Genomic DNA, 5,000 nt, shown 5'->3' with positions numbered 1-5,000 from the left:
TATGGTTAGGGTTATTTTGCTAAAGGTTAGGCTTATGGTTAGTGTTAGGGCTAGTTGGTTTAGGGTTAGGGTTAGGGTTATTTGGTTTAGTGTTAGGTGTAGGGTCAGGTTTATGGTTAGGGATAGGGTTATTTGGGCTAGGGTTAGGGTTAGGGTTAGGGTTAGGGTTAGGGTTAGGGTTAGGGTTAGTTGGGTTTGGGTTATGGTTAGGGTTATTTTGGTAAAGGTTAGGCTTATGGTTAGTGTTAGGGCTAGTTGGTTTAGGGTTAGGGTTAGGGTTATTTGGTTTAGGGTTAGGTTTAGGGTCAGGGTTAGGGTTAGGGTTATGGTTATTTGGGCTAGGGTTAGGGTTAGGGTAGGGTTAGGGTTAGGGTTATGGTTAGTTGGGTTTGGGTTATGGTTAGGGTTATTTTGGTAAAGGTTAGGCTTATGGTTAGTGTTAGGGCTAGTTGGTTTAGGGTTAGGGTTAGGGTTATTTGGTTTAGGGTTAGGTTTAGGGTCAGGGTTAGGGTTAGGGTTAGGGTTATTTGGGCTAGGGTTAGGGTTAGGGTTAGGGTTAGGGTTAGGGTTATGGTTAGTTGGGTTTGGGTTATGGTTAGGGTTATTTTGGTAAAGGTTAGGCTTATGGTTAGTGTTAGGGCTAGTTGGTTTAGGGTTAGGGTTAGGGTTATTTGGTTTAGGGTTAGGTTTAGGGTCAGGGTTAGGGTTAGGGTTATTTGGGCTAGGGTTAGGGTTAGGGTTAGGGTTAGGGTTATGGTTAGTTGGGTTTGGGTTATGGTTAGGGTTATTTTGCTAAAGGTTAGGCTTATGGTTAGTGTTAGGGGTAGTTGGTTTAGGGTTAGGGTTAGGGTTATTTGGTTTAGGGTTAGGTTTAGGGTCAGGGTTAGGGTTAGGGTTAGGGTTATTTGGGCTAGGGTTAGGGTTAGGGTTAGGGTTAGGGTTAGGGTTAGGGTTATGGTTAGTTGGGTTTGGGTTATGGTTAGGGTTATTTTGGTAAAGGTTAGGCTTATGGTTAGTGTTAGGGCTAGTTGGTTTAGGGTTAGGGTTAGGGTTATTTGGTTTAGGGTTAGCTTTAGGGTCAGGGTTAGGGTTAGGGTTAGGGTTATTTGGGCTAGGGTTAGGGTTAGGGTTAGGGTTAGGGTTAGGGTTATGGTTAGTTGGGTTTAGGTTATGGTTAGGGTTATTTTGGTAAAGGTTAGGCTTATGGTTAGTGTTAGGGCTAGTTGGTTTAGGGTTAGTGTTATGGTTATTTGGTTTAGGGTTAGGTTTAGGGTCAGGGTTAGGGTTAGGGTTAGGGTTATTTGGGCTAGGGTTAGGGTTAGGGTTAGGGTTAGGGATAGGTTTAGGGTTATGGTTAGTTGGGTTTGGGTTATGGTTAGGGTTATTTTGGTAAAGGTTAGGCTTATGGTTAGTGTTAGGGCTAGTTGGTTTAGGGTTAGGGTTAGGGTTATTTGGTTTAGGGTTAGGTTTAGGGTCAGGGTTAGGGTTAGGGTTAGGGTTATATGGGCTAGGGTTAGGGTTATGGTTAGGGTTAGGGTTAGGGTTATGGTTAGTTGGGTTTGGGTTATGGTTAGGGTTATTTTGGTAAAGGTTAGGCTTATGGTTAGTGTTAGGGCTAGTTGGTTTAGGGTTAGGGTTAGGGTTATTTGGTTTAGGGTTAGGTTTAGGGTCAGGGTTAGGGTTAGGGTTAGGGTTATTTGGGCTAGGGTTAGGGTTAGGGTTAGGGTTAGGGTTAAAGTTAGGGTTAGGGTTAGGGTTAGGGTTAGGGTTATGGTTAGTTGGGTTTGGGTTATGGTTAGGGTTATTTTGGTAAAGGTTAGGCTTATGGTTAGTGTTAGGGCTAGTTGGTTTAGGGTTAGGGTTAGGGTTATTTGGTTTAGGGTTAGGTTTAGGGTTAGGGTTAGGGTTAGGGTTAGGGTTATTTGGGCTAGGGTTAGGGTTAGGGTTAGGGTTAGGGTTAGGTTTAGTGTTATGGTTAGTTGGGTTTGGGTTATGGTTAGGGTTATTTTGCTAAAGGTTAGGCTTATGGTTAGTGTTAGGGCTAGTTGGTTTAGGGTTAGGGTTAGGGGTATTTGGTTTAGGTTTAGGTTTAGGGTCAGGTTTAGGGTTAGGGTTAGGGTTATTTGGGCTAGGGTTAGGGTTAGGGTTAGGGTTAGGGTTAGGGTTAGGGTTAGGGTTAGGGTTAGGGTTAGTTGGGTTTGGGTTATGGTTAGGGTTATTTTGGTAAAGGTTAGGCTTATGGTTAGTGTTAGGGCTAGTTGGTTTAGGGTTAGGGTTAGGGTTATTTGGTTTAGGGTTAGGTTTAGGGTCAGGGTTAGGGTTAGGGTTAGGGTCATTTGGGCTAGGGTTAGGGTTAGGGTTAGGGTTAGGGTTAGGGTTAGGGTTAGGGTTAGGGTTATGGTTAGTTGGGTTTGGGTTATGGTTAGGATTATTTTGGTAAAGGTTAGGCTTATGGTTAGTGTTAGGGCTAGTTGGTTTAGGGTTAGGGTTAGGGTTATTTGGTTTAGGGTTAGGTTTAGGGTCAGGGTTAGGGTTAGGGTTAGGGTTATTTGGGCTAGGGTTAGGGTTAGGGTTAGGCTTAGGGTTAGGGTTAGTTGGGTTTGGGTTATGGTTAGGGTTATTTTGGTAAAGGTTAGGCTTATGGTTAGTGTTAGGGCTAGTTGGTTTAGGGTTAGGGTTAGGGTTATTTGTTTTAGGGTTAGGTTTAGGGTCAGGGTTAGGGTTAGGGTTAGGGTTATTTGGGCTAGGGTTAGGGTTAGGGTTAGGGTTAGGGTTAGGGTTAGGGTTAGGGTTATGGTTAGTTGGGTTTAGGTTATGGTTAGGGTTATTTTGGTAAAGGTTAGGCTTATGGTTAGTGTTAGGGCTAGTTGGTTTAGGGTTAGGGTTAGGGGTATTTGGTTTAGGTTTAGGTTTAGGGTCAGGTTTAGGGTTAGGGTTAGGGTTATTTGGGCTAGGGTTAGGGTTAGGGTTAGGGTTAGGGTTAGGGTTAGGGTTAGTTGGGTTAGGGTTATGGTTAGGGTTATTTTGGTAAAGGTTAGGCTTATGGTTAGTGTTAGGGCTAGTTGGTTTAGGGTTAGGGTTAGGGTTATTTGGTTTAGGGTTAGGTTTAGGGTCAGGGTTAGGGTTAGGGTTAGGGTTATTTGGGCTAGGGTTAGGGTTAGGGTTAGGGTTAGGGTTAGGGTTAGTTGGGTTAGGGTTATGGTTAGGGTTATTTTGGTAAAGGTTAGGCTTATGGTTAGTGTTAGGGCTAGTTGGTTTAGGGTTAGGGTTAGGGTTATTTGGTTTAGGGTTAGGTTTAGGGTCAGGGTTAGGGTTAGGGTTAGGGTTATTTGGGCTAGGGTTAGGGTTAGGGTTAGGGTTAGGGTTAGGGTTAGGGTTATGGTTAGTTGGGTTTGGGTTATGGTTAGGGTTATTTTGGTAAAGGTTAGGCTTATGGTTAGTGTTAGGGCTAGTTGGTTTAGGGTTAGGGTTAGGGTTATTTGGTTTAGGGTTAGGTTTAGGGTCAGGGTTAGGGTTAGGGTTAGGGTTATTTGGGCTAGGGTTAGGGTTAGGGTTAGGGTTAGGGTTAGGGTTAGTGTTAGGGTTAGGGTTATGGTTAGTTGGGTTAGGGTTATGGTTAGGGTTATTTTGGTAAAGTTTAGGCTTATGGTTAGTGTTAGGGCTAGTTGGTTTAGGGTTAGGGTTAGGGTTATTTGGTTTAGTGTTAGGTGTAGGGTCAGGTTTATGGTTAGGGTTAGGGTTATTTGGGCTAGGGTTAGGGTTAGGGTTAGGGTTAGGGTTATGGTTAGTTGGGTTAGGGTTATGGTTAGGGTTATTTTGGTAAAGGTTAGGCTTATGGTTAGTGTTAGGGCTAGTTGGTTTAGGGTTAGGGTTAGGGTTATTTGGTTTATGGTTAGGTTTTGGGTCAGGGTTAGGGTTAGGGTTAGGGTTATTTGGGCTAGGGTTAGGGTTAGGGTTAGGGTTAGGGTTAGGGTTAGGGTTAGGGTTAGTGTTAGGGTTAGGGTTATGGTTAGTTGGGTTAGGGTTATGGTTAGGGTTATTTTGGTAAAGGTTAGGCTTATGGTTAGTGTTAGGGCTAGTTGGTTTAGGGTTAGTGTTATGGTTATTTGGTTTAGGGTTAGGTTTAGGGTCAGGGTTAGGGTTAGGGTTAGGGTTATTTGGGCTAGGGTTAGGGTTAGGGTTAGGGTTAGGGTTAGGGTTAGGGTTATGGTTAGTTGGGTTTGGGTTATGGTTAGGGTTATTTTGGTAAAGGTTAGGCTTATGGTTAGTGTTAGGGCTAGTTGGTTTAGGGTTAGGGTTAGGGTTATTTGGTTTAGTGTTAGGTGTAGGGTCAGGTTTATGGTTAGGGTTAGGGTTATTTGGGCTAGGGTTAGGGTTAGGGTTAGGGTTAGGGTTATGGTTAGTTGGGTTAGGGTTATGGTTAGGGTTATTTTGGTAAAGGTTAGGCTTATGGTTAGTGTTAGGGCTAGTTGGTTTAGGGTTAGGGTTAGGGTTATTTGGTTTAGGGTTAGGTTTAGGGTCAGGGTTAGGGTTAGGGTTAGGGTTATTTGGGCTAGGGTTAGGGTTAGGGTTAGGGTTAGGGTTAGGGTTATGGTTAGTTGGGTTAGGGTTATGGTTAGGGTTATTTTGGTAAAGGTTAGGCTTATGGTTAGTGTTAGGGCTAGTTGGTTTAGGGTTAGGGTTAGGGTTATTTGGTTTAGGGTTAGGTTTAGGGTCAGGGTTAGGGTTAGGGTTAGGGTTATTTGGGCTAGGGTTAGGGTTAGGGTTAGGGTTAGGGTTAGGGTTAGGGTTAGGGTTAGGGTTAGGGTTAGTTGGGTTTGGGTCATGGTTAGGGTTATTTTGCTAAAGGTTAGGCTTATGGTTAGTGTTAGGGCTAGTTGGTTTAGGGTTAGGGTTAGGGTTATTTGGTTTAGTGTTAGGTGTAGGGTCAGGTTTATGGTTAGGGTTAGGGTTATTTGGGCTAGGGTTAGGGTTAGGGTTAGGGTTAGGGTTAGGGTTAG

This window comes from Sturnus vulgaris, unplaced genomic scaffold (genome assembly GCF_052056855.1).
Source record: "Sturnus vulgaris isolate bStuVul1 unplaced genomic scaffold, bStuVul1.hap1 Scaffold_521, whole genome shotgun sequence".
NCBI lineage: Eukaryota > Metazoa > Chordata > Aves > Passeriformes > Sturnidae > Sturnus > Sturnus vulgaris.
This window is presented reverse-complemented; position numbering follows the sequence as displayed.